Source organism: Bombina bombina, chromosome 1 (genome assembly GCF_027579735.1).
Source record: "Bombina bombina isolate aBomBom1 chromosome 1, aBomBom1.pri, whole genome shotgun sequence".
Taxonomy (NCBI): Eukaryota; Metazoa; Chordata; class Amphibia; order Anura; family Bombinatoridae; genus Bombina; species Bombina bombina.
Window position 1 is genome coordinate 803867880 of NC_069499.1, and position 18371 is coordinate 803886250.

At 38.0% G+C, this 18371-nt stretch overlaps 1 non-coding gene across 1 annotated transcript; it reads left to right on the forward strand.

Annotated features, from left to right (window-relative positions):
* The first annotated feature begins 2304 nt into the window (after positions 1-2304).
* TRNAS-CGA (transfer RNA serine (anticodon CGA)) lies at positions 2305-2386 on the forward strand. Its single transcript has one exon. It is a non-coding gene; the product is annotated as a tRNA-Ser (tRNA).
* The last annotated feature ends 15985 nt before the right edge of the window (positions 2387-18371 follow it).

The window sequence follows — 18371 nt, forward strand, 5'->3', positions numbered from 1 at the left end:
CCACTTCCAATCTATGTATTAGTTCATCAACAAGTGCCATCTACTCATAGGATTAATAAAGTTTATCCATTTGCGTGCACTTGTCATTGTTTACAATGCGTTTATGACACTTATATATGAACTATTTGGAAGTGTTACATTTACCCAATAATAGTTACCATCTCACAACCAAAATGTAACAATTTGGATACTTACAATAATAACAATAATTCTATTCAAAAATTCAACCATACTTTATCAATGGCCAGGTTCGTATTTATCCCTTAATGGTTACAATTGGTACAATACCATTATTTAATACTGTCATATAATTACAACACTCTATCTATAGCTATATCATTGTATCCAAAGTATTACACTAACGTATCCTCGGCTCATGATTGATTTAATTTATAATATCAATATATTATTATTTTATTTATCTTAATTTTAAGTGTACAGTGGGATATGGTTGTTATGTTTGTGTGACCAGGTTATCTTAGTGTTTGTTTCTCTCCCAAAAATTAATGATATCGTTCTCTATATTCATTCCTATTGGTCTTCGTGTGTTAAGACACATATAAATACCTACATATCTACAGGTGAATAAAATACAGGTGAATACAGATGAAAAACCGGTTAAGAATAACACATGAAATGCTCGCAAGTTTTGCAATTCTATCTATATTAGGTGGAATCTTAATAACCTATCATTGTCCTCCTAGATATTGCAGACCTTAGTGCCTGCAAGAACCTGTGGCAGAGAGATATTTAAGTAAATTTCCAGTAGGTAGCAGTCTCTGTCCAGTCCTAGGTCCCACAGTCACACTTTTATAGAAGAGCAAGTTTTAATGCAATAAACCACACTACTGTTGTTATATCCTGGATAACAACAGTGTACTAAGCAGGCAGCATTTTTTAAAGGTGTCTTTTTAACATTGGGTGGTAGGAGATTGTTTATATGTGGCCAGGCTCCCCCTGGCAGGCCAAGAATATTTACAGATATGTCTCTTTATCTACAGGTAAACAACCTCCAAGATTTTTTTCAGCAGGCTAGGTTTCACTGCTAGGGTGTAAGCTCTGGTTAGTGTTATTACCATTCAAAAACACAGGTGTCTCTTTAAGCAGGCAGCAAGCTGAGTATTAGTATGCAAAAGCAGTTCCTTGCAGTTTTTTTTTTTTTTTTTTTTTTGCTTTTTAGAGTCTGAATGATATAGAACTATATAGCAAAGCTGTGTAGGATACACGATATAATAAGGCAGAGTCAGTCAGTTGAGGCACCAGTTATTATATTACACAGATTAGAGATCTTACCCTGAAACCAGGTTATTCTATTGAGGCAGGTTATGTTGCGGCAGACGTCGTACAATCTTAGTACCCCTGCACGGCTCTAACAGGTGATCCACATCACAAAGACCAGAGCTAGGAGACGTGTGCAGTAGATTTCAGATGCTTACCGCTGTATGGCCTCAGGGAGGTCTTGAAGTGCAGCTTCCAGGTGCTGCCCTCCGTACCTCAGTGTTCCTAGCGGGAACGTCTTGTCGCAGGGAGCCCGCAAGTATGGGCTAAGTCGGCAAGCGCAGACTCCAGCAGCGTAAGTCTGGGCTGCTGTAACTCCCCCAGCGGGCTTGTTATCACTAGGATGTATTCTTTGCTGTGGCCCGCCCCCTTGTTCTAGCCGACAGCTGTCCGATGCAGCAGCCGGTATGTTTTCCACTCTTCTCCGGGTAGCCCTTGCCTCTTGTTGCTGGGTTACTGGACCTTCCCCCTCGATATGAAGATCACTTTGGGTAACGCCCTAGTCTGGGGCTCCGGCTGTGGCTCTAGCGAATGAGCCTCCGTAAGGCTACAGAGATGCTTCCAAGTCGGACCCTGGGGATGATAGGGTCGTGTCCTAGGGAGTATACCAGGTACTCCAACAGCGGACCTTGACGGGAGTTTAGACTTTCAGCGAGCTCTTGCCGGTAGCACGCCACTCACTCGTGCACCTGTTAGCTCCTCCTCCTACAGGAAGCTCCTCCTTCTAATAGCATATAAATGTAATACATCCCTTTGATTTGCTCTTTCTGCAAGAATTGTGAGCCCTGCTTGCATGTAATACATTTGATTTGATTTTCTTGCCCTCTTTAATTTGCCCAAATTATTATTGACATTTATTTGTTTATAAACTTCTGATTTGAGATTTATCAGGGTTTTGTCCTTAAGTCTAGATAACAAATCTCAGATTACTTGTAAAGAAAACGTATAAGAATTTTATTATTTAGAATGTTTATTGGATTTTATAATTTTTTTAAATTTTTGTATATTTCCTACGGATGTGCGTAGGTAGTTGTGGCCGAGTGGTTAAGGCGATGGACTCGAAATCCATTGGGGTTTCCCTGCGCAGGTTCGAATCCTGCCAACTACGAGTTTATTTGTTGTGGAAGTTGTACTCACTTCCGTGTTAGTGAATGTTGATATCGTTGTCTAGAATAAAAAGTACAGATTTACTTTCATGGAGTTTTATTCATTTCTGATATATAACACAATTTAAATTGAAAATGCCATCTGGCCGGCTGTGAAACTGTACATTTTGACTCTTTAATAAAATACAAGTAGTATTGAAAACTGCTATATTTAAGGTGCTGACAAAATATGCATCCTGGGCACTTTCTCTGATTCTTCTTGCTCATGTGCACTTTGACATTTTAACATCATACTGTTACAGAGATGGACAACTTTGAAGGATTAAGATTATCTTCCTATTCTCACCAATATGAAATGATAGTAGATTAGGGAAATAGACTTGCTTTCCATAAATTTAGATTCTCTTGAAAACAAAATTATTTGCTTTTTTTCAATGGAATATAAAGTTTGGCAAAGGCCTTTGAAACAGAATAGTCACATTTTTTATTCTCAAAATACTGTTTTGTAATGTATCATTTAATATGATTTATTACTGTTTGTACGATTTTTTTTTTTTTTTTTTAAATAAATATTTTTATTGAGGGTAAAATAAATATATACATACAGGTACCTTCAAAGGAAAAAAAGAATGATGTAGTCATTACACTCCATGACCATAAAGCAACATACAGAATAAAGACAAAGACAAGAGAATATGAAATGCAATAATACAGCTTATTGTCTAAGTAGTACCTTTAGTATAAAACAGAAGTTATCAAACTCAAACCCTCATTTTTTCCAGCCTCCTTGAAGCAGACGAGGCCACTTTTGGACCTCCAACCTTGTAAGTAGGATGAATAGTAGGAGGATTATAACCATATAAGGCCACTTATGGACCGTCATATATATGGCAACCATAGATATAATATATTTACATGAATGAAACTTGTACAGTACCTATGAATACAACTTTGTACCTTATAATTAGTATATAGAAGACAATCTTTGCACCTTTACAAATAAAGAAAAGTTAAAGAGCTGTTTGAGTAGCAAATGTATATGCTCCCTAACTAGGGGCTACTGAGCAAATCAAGAAGGCTCTTATGTGAAATTAGGTTTCTGCTAGCATATATAGATTTTCAGAGGTATGAAAGATAATTAACAGTAGCACTTAATGTGCCATAACAAATCATATTGCACAATTATTACTATGTGAGACATATTTACTTAAGCCCTATGAGTATATAAGTACATATGGAGCTAAACTGTCTGAGTTTAGAATAACAACATAGGTGTAAACATGTTGGAGTTAAGGGGATAACCAAAAATAATCTGATAGAACAATATGGACGCAAGGGGGATTAACTTAATCAGGTGGTTAGAAGAATTAAGGTTAATTAAGTATAGCTTTGGACCTAAAGTCTCATAATAAGAAAATAAACCCTGGTCTTGTCTAGATAGAGAGGACAACAAATGGTCAGAAGGACAGTGCATTTATATCTTGGACTTAACTTAACATGAGCAGGGGGAATGACCAGCAGCAACTTTAGCAGTCTGAACATATTAGCACAGTCTAGCAGCAACGTTACCTAACACAGACATAACATACGCTAATACAGTCTAGCAGTAACGTTAGCAGTCTGAAACAACTTTGCACAGTCTAGATAGAGGGGACAGCAAATGATCAGAAGGACAGTGCATGTATATCTTGGACGCACCACAGACATAACATACGCTAACACACCACTGTGACCCCAGGGAAGGAGTTAATACACATATACAAGCCGTCACGAACATTAAGAGCAACAAAGTCAGTCATCATATGCTGGGAGTTATACCAGCCGTTGCGCACATGGGAATTCTGACAGTGCACTAGTAACATAGCATATACTAACATATTACTTTAATAAACATATATAAGCATGAGACTAACCCTAATGGCTTTGAGGCTAAACATATACAATCCTGCTCTTAACATGCTTAGATACGATTCTCTCGCCAGTACTCTGGCCCTAGCGTTACTCAGGAGAGCTGACCTTAATGTACCCAGAATAAAAAAGATAAAAGGAGACAGAACAAACCAATGCGGTCCCAAAATGTCCCCAACTGTCCAGATTAGGTGCTATCACAAAATATGTAATACCAGAAATTAATAATTACAAACAAAGCCCTCTTGAACTAATAGCATCTTAGTGCAGCTCTCACAAGTCTAACTGCGATCAGTTGCTAAGCGATACCTCTTTGCCTAAATCCCACTGCTTGGTAACAGACATTGAGGTATTGTTAGTTGCACTCAATCTTGGGGTTAATGTCATATATTAAGTTGCCTCTAGCAGATATGATCGCAGTGTAAAATAAAGTGTGTGTCACCATATTCACCCCACTCCGGTCCTCAGGAACGGCAAATCCCCTCCATCTTGGTGCCCTCGGCTGGGTCCTAAAACATGCGAGCTGGATGAGGGATACGTTTTGCTGTTTCTTAAGGTCTCTGTGACGAGATTCAGAGGGGTGTCTGCCGGATAGATGTTTAATGTAGGAATGAGCTTGGCTTCTCTGATAGCCGCTCCCAGGTAATGTGCTGACTCTGTAAGACTCAGGTCGCGGCAGCCATGACCTGCACTGGTTGGGGCCCGCATCTCCAGAGAGGTATCCATGGAAGGTGCTCTGCCACTCGGACCGCCAAAACATTGGACGGCTATGGAGATGTCTCCATCAGGCCTGGAACAAGCCATGCCAATAGATGCTGAAAAGGGTTCCTGGATGGCGGCGGCGTCCACTCCCTGCCCGTGGCTCGTCCAGGTCACCGCTGAGGTAAGTGAGTTTCGTGCCAGCCGTTTATCACTCATTTCTGCAAAGACATGAATAGGACTTGGGAAGGTGGGTATTATCTGCCGGGGCACAAGAGCTGCATCTCTCTCCGTCCCTATAGAGTCGCAGTCTCCCCGCGTGGCTTCATCCCGGTCAGTAGTTGTGGAGAGATATATCCCCTTTTGCAGGGTTTTTTCAAAAGCAACTTGATAAGCATCTAGAAGGTTGCTGAACTCCAATAGTAAAAAGGTAGTTGAATCCATATTAAGGTTGGATTTATACTGCGCACTCAGGGCACAGCTAGTTGTGGGGACAGGCTGAGGCTTCTATAATAAGGGAAGGCCTCAAAGTGCAAAGTCCGGTACTGAGGGCTATGGAGCCTAGTCACTATTCAAAAACCCTATATCTTGAATTCGGACTTCTTCAGACCAGCCTCTCCACTGTTTTGATCAAAGTCTTGCTAACAATGCAATGCTAAATCAGGTTCCAATGAAGATAGCTTAAGGAGCTGAAGCTCAGTGCGACCTATAAGATGCCCGCCGCCCGGGTGTCCCCCTGTTTGTACGATTTTTAATGCATTCTAATAGCATATAAATTTAATACATCCCTTTGATTGGCTCTTTCTGCAAGAATTGTGAGCCGTGCTTACATGTAATACATTTGATTTGATTTTCTTGCCCTCTTTACTTTTAATTTTTTTTTTGGTTTTTAAACAAAAGAAAATCTTGACAATTACAGACTCCAAAAGATAAGAATATAACCTTAAAGCTGGAAAAAACAACTCAAAGCTGCAGTGAAAAAATTAAGGATTCCCTTTTTCCTTACTAAATGCCAAAAGAAGATTTAATTACACTGATTGCAGAAAACTGCAACTAGGTAATTAACCACTGCTGCACTATCTCTACAGATAGCTGAATGAGTGCAGCAACCAAAAAAGTGAAGGGGTTAAATTTAAAAATATTTTTAATGGCTTATATTTGATCCCTATAGGTAAAAGCACATATAATATTTCAAATTAAATACTAAACATATACAATAAAATCCGGTACATAAACATATACAATAAATACAATAAAATCACAACAATATAGCAAATATTATAATTGATAAAAGAGGGAGAGCAAGAGCAAATGCACAGTCTCTTTAAAAGAAATGGTCCGTAGGTTAAAAGTCTTTTAGGGAAAGAAAGTTTTTTGGTGTGCCAGTTGATGAGTTTTAAATAAGCAGAAAGGGCGTCAAGCAAGCTCCTGATGGATTAGTAGCCAGCGAGAAAGCTAAGTGATAGGGCGAGAAGAAGGATATACACAATCCTTTAAACAATATGGAGATACAAAAAAACATAAGGTGCACACTTTTACTTACACCAGATGTTTAGGAACTGTCTCAGGGGGCTCCTCTCAGGGCGAACCGCTTGTATTTCCTCAGCATGTCCCCAGGGTTTTGTAGCAGACAGAGGTCCGTTGCGTCTTTTGCTGTATTATCCAGCCTCCAGAAAGCTCAGCCCGCCAGACGGAACTTCAAAATTGCAAGGCGCTCCTGTACGCCAAAACAGAAACTTCAGGCTACGGAAGCCCCAAACAACCAAAGTACTAAGCAACGTGTTTCGGCTGATTCACAGCCTTTCTCAAGCTCAATACTGATGTTATCGAAACTCCAACCTTTATATGCTCCCACTTAAAGGGATATTTTCTTTGGAAAGTTCATGTTTGTACAGACAAGGATACTAGCAACTTTGCACCTTTTGAAATTCATGCAGTACATTAACAATTTAGAAATTCATATACATTTATAAATTAATATGCATTTATAAGTTAATACATGAATAAAATATATGAACGGGAACATATAATGTTAACTTGAACAGGTGATTTAATCTTTGCTTCTTATAAAAGAGGGTCATTATTTTAATCTTTTATTATTTATATCTAATATTAGATCACTTTTATAATTTCACTAGATCGTCACTCTAGAATACCTATTTTGATAACGTGGGGATTTTTTATTATACTTTAAAATCACTATTGTTAGATATACCTAAAACGACTCCCTATTTTATAATGAATATAATTGATCCTATTATGCCAGTTATATAAACAGGATGAATAATTAGATGTTAAAAATCCCTATATTTAAATTAGAATTCAACTAGTAAACTATAATAGGAGGCCCTATGCTACAAATATATGTATATATATAACTTGTATGTTAATTTTGGAGAGAACTAATGTTTTGGTGATGGGCAAATATATACAATCTTCAAGGAATAGACTCCTATGTGGGATATACAAGGTATATGTGGAGCAAAATATCCTGCTTGGGCACTCCTAAGTAGGGTGCAGTATATCTGTCAAAATAAATACTTAATTAGAGGACTAATGGATGGAGAAAACTAAATTATAAAATATAAAATGAGTATAAACTTATAGCCTATCATTAAGTTCTTCCTGACTTAATCTCGGATTAAAATATTATTTTTTACAACATACAGAGTTTGGAAAACTAAAACTTGAATCCTAAATTTTTTTTAAATATAACTAAAATGTAAAATTCAAAAATGTAAAATTCATTTTTGTATTATTTTATTTTATTTCAGATAGCAATTCAGGTCTAATTCTAAATTCAGACCTTGGGGTGTAAGGGAACCCATCTGGAAAATCCACTTTCCTTCTCTTTTCAGGATTTCATTATGTAAATCTCCTCCTCTCCAGTGTTTAGAGACTTTATCAATACCCATATAGTTAAAATGTTTGAGATTTGCACTATTGCATATTGCAAAATGCTTTGGTATTGGGAGGTCCTTATAGCGGTCCTTACTATGTTGTTCTATTGACAGGATGTGCTCCCTTATCCTGTCATGTAGGGGTCTTTCTGACTCTCCTATATATTGGGCCCCACAACTGCATTCTATCATATAGATCACATTTCTATCTATACATCTGATCATATGAGATATTTTAAACACTTCTCCTGTTGAATTGGACTTAACTTCCTTCTTTTTTAGACCATATTGGCAAGATTTACACTTGTGACAAGGGAAAAAACCTTTAAGGTCCTTCCCCCAAAGGTCTTTCTTCCTTTTTTTCTTGTGTCTTTTTCAAATCCGAAGGTGCCAGTCTCATTTTTAAATTTTGTGCTTTCTTATAGACTATTTGAGGTCTATTAGGGATCAGAGGGCCTAGCTTATCATCTAATTTTAAAACTCCCCAATGTTTCTTCAGAATTTTTTCTATTATATTTTTATTGCCACTATATGTTGTAATGAAGGGTATAAACATAGAAGTATCATTTGTAGTTCCAGTTTTTTTTTTTTTTTTTTTATCATCTAATTTTAAAACTCCCCAATGTTTCTTCAGAATTTTTTCTATTATTATTATTATCCGCTATGGGGACCAGGTTTGCCCCCAGTTATGCTAATTTATTCATGGGCTTATGGGAAAAGAGATTCCTAGAAGAGAGCCAGATGGGGGCAAACCTGGTCACCTATAGAAGGTATATAGACAATATATTTATGATTTGGCATGGAAATGAAGAAAGTCTAGACAACTTTATTTTATCTATGAATTCAAATGACAAAAATTTAAAGTTTACTTGGGAAAAAAGTTATACTAATATACAATTTTTAGATTTAGAAATGTTTATATGGGAAAACAAGTTGAACTCTAGAACTCATTTTAAATATGTGGATGCGAATAACTACATTCACCAAATGAGCTGTCACCACTCCCAGTGGAAAAAGAATATTCCAAAAGGACAGTTCCTGAGAATGAGAAAAAATTGCAGTATTTTGACAGATTATGATGCCCAATCAACAATTTAAAAAAATAAATTTATAGAGAGAGGATATTCTATTGATGCCTTGGAGGAAACCATAAAAAGTGTACGAGACCAGGATAGGGAAGAAATATTAGCAGATAGTAAAAACAACAAAAATAAAAATATCAAAAAAACTGGAACTACAAATGATACTTCTATGTTTATACCCTTCATTACAACATATAGTGGCAATAAAAATATAATAGAAAAAATTCTGAAGAAACATTGGGGAGTTTTAAAATTAGATGATAAGCTAGGCCCTCTGATCCCTAATAGACCTCAAATAGTCTATAAGAAAGCACAAAATTTAAAAATGAGACTGGCACCTTCGGATTTGAAAAAGACACAAGAAAAAAGGAAGAAAGACCTTTGGGGGAAGGACCTTAAAGGTTTTTTCCCTTGTCACAAGTGTAAATCTTGCCAATATGGTCTAAAAAAGAAGGAAGTTAAGTCCAATTCAACAGGAGAAGTGTTTAAAATATCTCATATGATCAGATGTATAGATAGAAATGTGATCTATATGATAGAATGCAGTTGTGGGGCCCAATATATAGGAGAGTCAGAAAGACCCCTACGTGACAGGATAAGGGAGCACATCCTGTCAATAGAACAACATAGTAAGGACCGCTATAAGGACCTCCCAATACCAAAGCATTTTGCAATATGCAATAGTGCAAATCTCAAACATTTTAACTATATGGGTATTGATAAAGTCTCTAAACACTGGAGAGGAGGAGATTTACATAATGAAATCCTGAAAAGAGAAGGAAAGTGGATTTTCCAGATGGGTTCCCTTACACCCCAAGGTCTGAATTTAGAATTAGACCTGAATTGCTATCTGAAATAAAATAAAATAATACAAAAATGAATTTTACATTTTTGAATTTTACATTTTAGTTATATTTAAAAAATTTTTAGGATTCAAGTTTTAGTTTTCCAAACTCTGTATGTTGTAAAAAATAATATTTTAATCCGAGATTAAGTCAGGAAGAACTTAATGATAGGCTATAAGTTTATACTCATTTTATATTTTATAATTTAGTTTTCTCCATCCATTAGTCCTCTAATTAAGTATTTATTTTGACAGATATACTGCACCCTACTTAGGAGTGCCCAAGCAGGATATTTTGCTCCACATATACCTTGTATATCCCACATAGGAGTCTATTCCTTGAAGATTGTATATATTTGCCCATCACCAAAACATTTAGTTCTCTCCAAAATTAACATACAAGTTATATATATACATATATTTGTAGCATAGGGCCTCCTATTATAGTTTACTAGTTGAATTCTAATTTAAATATAGGGATTTTTAACATCTAATTATTCATCCTGTTTATATAACTGGCATAATAGGATCAATTATATTCATTATAAAATAGGGAGTCGTTTTAGGTATATCTAACAATAGTGATTTTAAAGTATAATAAAAAATCCCCACGTTATCAAAATAGGTATTCTAGAGTGACGATCTAGTGAAATTATAAAAGTGATCTAATATTAGATATAAATAATAAAAGATTAAAATAATGACCCTCTTTTATAAGAAGCAAAGATTAAATCACCTGTTCAAGTTAACATTATATGTTCCCGTTCATATATTTTATTCATGTATTAACTTATAAATGCATATTAATTTATAAATGTATATGAATTTCTAAATTGTTAATGTACTGCATGAATTTCAAAAGGTGCAAAGTTGCTAGTATCCTTGTCTGTACAAACATGAACTTTCCAAAGAAAATATCCCTTTAAGTGGGAGCGTATAAAGGTTGGAGTTTTGATAACATCAGTATTGAGCTTGAGAAAGGCTGTGAATCAGCCGAAACGCGTTGCTTAGTACTTTGGTTGTTTGGGGCTTCCGTAGCCTGAAGTTTCTGTTTTGGCGTACAGGAGCGCCTTGCAATTTTGAAGTTCCGTCTGGCGGGCTGAGCTTTCTGGAGGCTGGATAATACAGCAAAAGACGCAACGGACCTCTGTCTGCTACAAAACCCTGGGGACACGCTGAGGAAATACAAGCGGTTCGCCCTGAGAGGAGCCCCCTGAGACAGTTCCTAAACATCTGGTGTAAGTAAAAGTGTGCACCTTATGTTTTTTTGTATCTCCATATTGTTTAAAGGATTGTGTATATCCTTCTTCTCGCCCTATCACTTAGCTTTCTTGCTGGCTACTAATCCATCAGGAGCTTGCTTGACGCCCTTTCTGCTTATTTAAAACTCATCAACTGGCACACCAAAAAACTTTTTTTCCCTAAAAGACTTTTAACCTACGGACCATTTCTTTTAAAGAGACTGTGCATTTGCTCTTGCTCTCCCTCTTTTATCAATTATAATATTTGCTATATTGTTGTGATTTTATTGTATTTATTGTATATGTTTATGTACCGGATTTTATTGTATATGTTTAGTATTTAATTTGAAATATTATATGTGCTTTTACCTATAGGGATCAAATATAAGCCATTAAAAATATTTTTAAATTTAACCCCTTCACTTTTTTGGTTGCTGCACTCATTCAGCTATCTGTACAGATAGCGCAGCAGTGGTTAATTACCTAGTTGCAGTTTTCTGCAATTACAGACTCCGAATTCTGTAGGTAGTTTACCTACCCAAAAAACAATATTCCATCAAAATACAGGACCACAATATAGTCCAGTGAAGTATACCTTGCTTCACTGGATCTCATTCCATATTTACATTATTACCAAATCCTGGTGACCTAAACGAAATAAACAAACAAAAAAGAAAAAAAAAAAAAAAAAAAAAAAAAAAGGAAAAATCCCCCTCTCACCGACAGCCTAGTCAAATGACCATGTTCTTGGGAACCCTCCTGTCTGTATCTGCTGCCGGAACCACTCGGACTTCTTAAAGACTACTACTATTTGCCTCTGAATGGTTAAGGAAAGAGATAGAATCATCATTTTCCATTTGGTAAAAAATTGTCATAGTTGTTTATTATTGCTGATTTGTATATTGTGCTGATCCAGTATTATTTGATATTGGGCTTTCCTACAAAATTCAGACAACTTAAGGTCACCTCCACTCTTCCAATTAGAGAGGATCACATTTCTCCCTACTAATATCATTGTGTTCAGGAATTTGTGGTTAATTCCAGGTTTGCTATTGTTATATTGAAATAGAAACAATACCTCAAGCTGTGAGAACTCCGCCTGGACTCCCATGACCTTATTGCACCAATAATTAACTTTGTTCCAGAATTGCCTAACTTTAGGACATTTCCACAAGCAATTAATTAAATCTGCCCTTTCTTGTCTACATTTGGGGCACTCCCCTGATACTATATTGCCACTCCATATAGATACTTGGGCAGGGGAGAGATGTGCCATATTCAATAGTTTAATATGGGATTCCCACCAGGTAACTAAGGTCGTTGCTTTCATTGTTAACCTAACACTGGCGGCGATCCGCTCTTTTTCTACTAATGGTAACACCTTGTCCCATTTCCCAAGTAATCTGTTCATATGAATTTCCCCTTGGGTGTTAATTAGCATTTTGTATACTTGTGAAATTCTGTTGACCCCATCAGTGTAGGATTGAATTACTCTGCCTAATTCCCCCCTTTCTATTTCCATCCCCGTTTCAGTTCTTAAATTCACAATCCAGTGGCATACTTGTAGGTAGGCATAGAAGGATGACCTTTCTAGATTATATTTACCTTTCAGCTCCTCAAAGGATCTTACTACCAGCTTATTTTCCTGACATAATTGGCCTAGAGAGTAAAGACCAGCTTGTGCCCATCTAGAAAAGACCAACATGTTCAACCCTGGCAAAAAGCTTGGGTTTCCTGTTAGTGGGAGAAAGACCGATTTGCGGAAATTAATCTTAGTTCCTAAGCACACTTTATGCCATGTCCTAACAACATCTTTAATGGTAACATATTGTATTATATTAGTCAGCAATTTTATCGCTGGGTTATGTAAAATTGCTTTTAGATTAAAAGGGGCAATCCAATGCAACTCCAGGTCATACAGTGTGATGTAGCCTTTCTCAGTAATCCAATCTAACGCAAACTTGCACACAGCTGCATAATTATAGATTCTAATATTTGGGCATGAGAGGCCTCCACACTGTTTTGGGAATGTTAGGGTTTCAAATGCTATTCGTGGCTTTTTCCCCCGCCAGATAAAATTATTAAAGGCCCTCTGTAGCGTAAGGATGTCTTCCTTATATCGCAACAATGGAAAATTTTGAAGGAAGTATAGCAATTTAGGAAATATGATAGCTTTTATAAGCATGATTCTAGCCAAAATGCTCAGTGGTAATTTGTCCCAAATTTGAACTTTTTCTTGTATTTCTTTAATACACTTAGGGAAGTTCAGTCCATAACAATCCCTAGGATTTCTACTCAAGCTTATACCCAAATATTGTATACACGCAGTTTCATGGAATGGGTGGGTTATTGCCTGGGCTGGTTTATAAATCCATAATAATTCCGATTTCTCGTTATTAATCCTATAACCCGAGAAAGATCCAAACAACTTAAATATAGATAAAACTTGTGGTATGGACTGGGCTGCACTGCTTAGAAATAGTAAGAGATTGTCCGCAAAGAGTGAAAGCACCATCTCCTGAGGGCCTATTCTAATCCCCTTCAACTCCTGTCTCAAGTAAATTGCCAAGGGTTCTAGGGACAAATTAAAAAGTAATGGGGATAACGGACAACCCTGTCTTGTCCCTCGCCCCAATGGGAATCTGTCTGATGCTTCGCCGTTTACTATGATTGCTGATAAAGGATTTTTATAAATTCTCTGTATGAATTGATGGAATGTCCCTGTCAGTCCAAATCTCTCTAATGACTTAAAAAGATGATCCCACCCGATCGAGTCGAACGCCTTTTCGGCGTCGACTGTGAGAATTGCAAGATCGGGTTTGGAGTGTGCTGCCTTATAGACTTTATTTGCAAAATAATCCAGGACCAGCTGTACACTTCGTATATTTTTGACTGGATTACGTCCTGTCATAAATCCTGACTGGTCTGGATGTATAATGTAGTGCAAATATTTTTTGAGACGGTTAGAGATAATAGCCGTCAGCAATTTGTAGTCCTGATTTAGGAGGGAGATAGGTCTATATGATGAAGGAGAACTGGGGTCTTTTCCCTTCTTTAAAATCAGAACTACATTTGAAGCTGTAAACAGAGAAGATTGTGATTTATTTCCAATAAAATAGTCATTAAATAAGGGGAAGGGGAAGAATTTGTTCTCGCAAGAGTTTATAAAATTCGGCTGGCAAGGTATCCGGCCCAGGGGATTTACCTCCTTTGAGGTTAGTTATAGCATCTGATATCTCTTTTATTGTAATTGGTTTGTTCAACATTTGTAAATCTTGATTTGTGATCTCTGATTCTTCTTGCTCATGTGCACTTTGAAATTTTAATATCATACTGTTACAGAGATGAACAACTTTGAAGGATTAAGATTATGTTCCTATTCTCACTAGTGATGTCGCGAATAGTTCGCCGGCAAATAGTTCCCGGCGAACATAGCTTGTTCGCGTTCGCAACGGCGGGCGAACATATGCGATGTTCGATCTGCCCCCTATTCGTCATCATTGAGTAAACTTTTACCCTGTATCTCACAGTCTGCAGAGACATTCCAGCCAATCAGCAGCAGACCCTCCCAGCTCCTGGACAGCAGCCATTTTAGATTCATTTGGAAGCTGCATTGTTAGTGAGAGGAGGGACAGTGTAGCTGCTGGTGATTTAATAGGGAAATTGATAGCTAGGCTAGTGTATTCAGTGTCCACTACAGTCCTGAAGGACTCATCTGATCTCTGCTGTAAGGACAGCACCCCAAAAAGCCCTTTTTAGGGCTAGAACATCATTTTTTTTCCCTGTGTAATCTAATTGCAGTTGCCTGCCAAGCCACTTGCCCAGTGCCACCACTCATATCTGGTGTAACAGTAGTGTAAATAAAAAAAAAACTTTTTTGACTGTGAAACATCAGTCTGCTTGTGTAATCTAATTGCAGTTGTCTGCCAGCGTGTGTGCCAGGCCCACTTGTCCAGTGCCACCACTCATATCTGGTGTAACAGTAGTGTAAATTTAAAAAAAAAAAAAAAAACTTTTTTGACTGTGAAACATCAGTTTGCTAGTGTAATCTAATTGCAGTTGCCTGCCTGCCAAGCCACTTGCCCAGTGCCACCACTCATATCTGGTGTAACAGTAGTGTAAATTAAAAAAAAAAACTTTTTCGACTGTGAAACATCAGTCTGCTTGTGTAATCTAATTGCAGTTGCCTGCCTGCCAGCGTGTGTGCCAGGCCCACTTGCCCAGTGCCACCACTCATATCTGGTGTAACAGTAGTGTAAATTTAAAAAAAAATTACTTTTTTGACTGTGAAACATCAGTCTGCTAGTGTAATCTAATTGCAGTTGCCTGCCTGCCAGCGCGTGTGACAGGCCCACTTGCCCAGTGCCCCCATTCATATCTGGTGTAACAGTAGTGTAAAATAAAAAAAAAAACTTTTTTGACTGTGAAACATCAGTCTGCTTGTGTAATCTAATTGCAGTTGCTTGTCAGCATGTGTGCCAGGCTCACAGCGTATACTGTGCCCACTTGCCCAGTGCCACCACTCATATCTGGTGTAACAGTAGTGTAAATTTAAAAACAAAAAACTTTTTGGACTGTGAAACATCAGTCTGCTAGTGTAATCTAATTGCAGTTGCCTGCCTGCCAGTGTGTGTGCCAGGCCCACTTGCCCAGTGCCACCACTCATATCTGGTGTAACAGTACTGTAAATTTAAAAAAAAAACTTTTTTGACTTTAAAACATCAGTCTGCTTGTGTAATCTAATTGCAGTTGCCTGCCTGCCAGCGTGTGTGCCAGGCCCACTTGCCCAGTGCCACCACTCATATCTGGTGTAACAGTAGTGTAAATTTGAAAAAAAACTTTTTTGACAGTGAAACATCAGTCTGTGTAATCTAATTGCAGTTGCCTGCCTGCCAGCGTGTGTGCCAGGCCCACTTGCCCAGTGCCACCACTCATAACTTGTATAACAGTAGTGTAAATTTAAAAAAAAAAACTTTTTTGACTGTGAAACATCAGTCTGCTAGTGTAATCTAATTGCAGTTGCCTGCCTGCCAGCATGTGTGCCAGGCTCACAGCATATACTGTGCCCACTTGCCCAGTGCCCCTACTCATATCTGGTGTAACAGTAGTGTAAATTTTTTTTTAAAAAAAAGCTTTTTTTGACTGTGAAACATCAGTCTGCTTGTGTAATCTAATTGCAGTTGCCTGCCTGCCAGTGTGTGTGCCAGGCTCACAGCATATACTGTGCCCACTTGCCCAGTGCCACCACTCATATCTGGTGTAACATTAGTGTAAATTTAAAAACAAAAAACTTTTTTGACTGTGAAACATCAGTCTGCTTGTGTAATCTAATTGCAGTTGCCTGCCTGCCAGCGTGTGTGCCAGGCCCACTTGCCCAGTGCCACCTCTCATATCTGGTGTAACAGTAGTGTAAATTTAAAAAAAATACTTTTTTGACTGTGAAACATCAGTCTGCTAGTGTAATCTAATTGCAGTTGCCTGCCTGCCAGCGCGTGTGCTAGGCCCACTTGCCCAGTGCCACCACTCATATCTGGTGTAACAGTAGTGTAAATTTTAAAAAAAAACTTTTTTGACTGTGAAACATCAGTCTGCTTGTGTAATCTAATTGCAGTTGCCTGCCTGCCAGCGTGTGTGCCAGGCCCACTTGCCCAGTGCCACCACTCATATCTGGTGTAACAGTAGTGTAAATTTAAAAAAAAAAAAACTTTTTTGACTGTGAAACATCAGTCTGCTAGTGTAATATAATTGCAGTTGCCTGTCTGCCAGCGTGTGTGCCAGGCCCACTAGCCCAGTGCCACCACTCATATCTGGTGTAACAGTAGTGTAAATTTAAAAAAAAAAACTTTTTTGACAGTGAAACATCAGTCTGTGTAATCTAATTGCAGTTGCCTGCCTGCCAGCGTGTGTGCCAGGCCCACTTGCCCAGTGCCACCACTCATATCTGGTATAACAGTAGTGTAAATTAAAAAAAAAAAACTTTTTTGACTGTGAAACATCAGTCTGCTAGTGTAATCTAATTGCAGTTGCCTGCCTGCCAGCATGTGTGCCAGGCTCACAGCGTATACTGTGCCAACTTGACCAGTGCCCCTACTCATATCTGGTGTAACAGTAGTGTAATTTTTTTTTTTTTAAAAAAAGCTTTTTTTGACTGTGAAACATCAGTCTGCTTGTGTAATCTAATTGCAGTTGCCTGCCTGCCAGTGTGTGTGCCAGGCTCACAGCATATACGGTGCCCACTTGCCCAGTGCCACCACTCATATCTGGTGTAACATTAGTGTAAATTTAAAAACAAAAAACTTTTTTGACTGTGAAACATCAGTCTGCTTGTGTAATCTAATTGCAGTTGCCTGCCTGCCAGCGTGTGTGCCAGGCCCACTTGCCCAGTGCCACCTCTCATATCTGGTGTAACAGTAGTGTAAATTTAAAAAAAATACTTTTTTGACTGTGAAACATCAGTCTGCTAGTGTAATCTAATTGCAGTTGCCTGCCTGCCAGCGCGTGTGCTAGGCCCACTTGCCCAGTGCCACCACTCATATCTGCTGTAACAGTAGTGTAAATTTAAAAAAAAAACTTTTTTGACTGTGAAACATCAGTCTGCTTGTGTAATCTAATTGCAGTTGCCTGCCTGCCAGCGTGTGTGCCAGGCCCACTTGCCCAGTGCCACCACTCATATCTGGTGTAACAGTATTGTAAATTTAAAAAAAAAAAACCTTTTTTGACTGTGAAACATCAGTCTGCTAGTGTAATCTAATTGCAGTTGCCTGTCTGCCAGCGTGTGTGCCAGGCCCACTAGCCCAGTGCAATCACTCATATGTGGTGTAACAGTAGTGTAAATTAAAAAAAAAAAAAAATTTGACTGTGAAACATCAGTCTGCTTGTGTAATCTAATTGCAGTTGCCTGCCTGCCAGCGTGTGTGCCAGGCTCACAGCGTATACTGTGCCCACTTGCCCAGTGCCACCACTCATATCTGGTGTAACAGTAGTGTAAATTTAAAAAAAAAAAACTTTTTTGACTTTGAAACATCAGTCTGCTTGTGTAATCTAATTGCAGTTGCCTGCCTGCCAGCGTGTGTGCCAGGCCAACTTGCCCAGTGCCACCACTCATATCTGGTGTAACAGTAGTGTAAATTTAAAAAAAACTAACTTTTTTGACTGTGAAACATCAGTCTGCTAGTGTAATCTAATTGCAGTTGCCTGTCTGCCGGCGTGTGTGCCAGGCCCACTAGCCCAGTGCCACCACTCATATGTGGTGTAACAGTAGTGTAAATTAAAAAAAAAAAAATTTGACTGTGAAACATCAGTCTGCTTGTGTA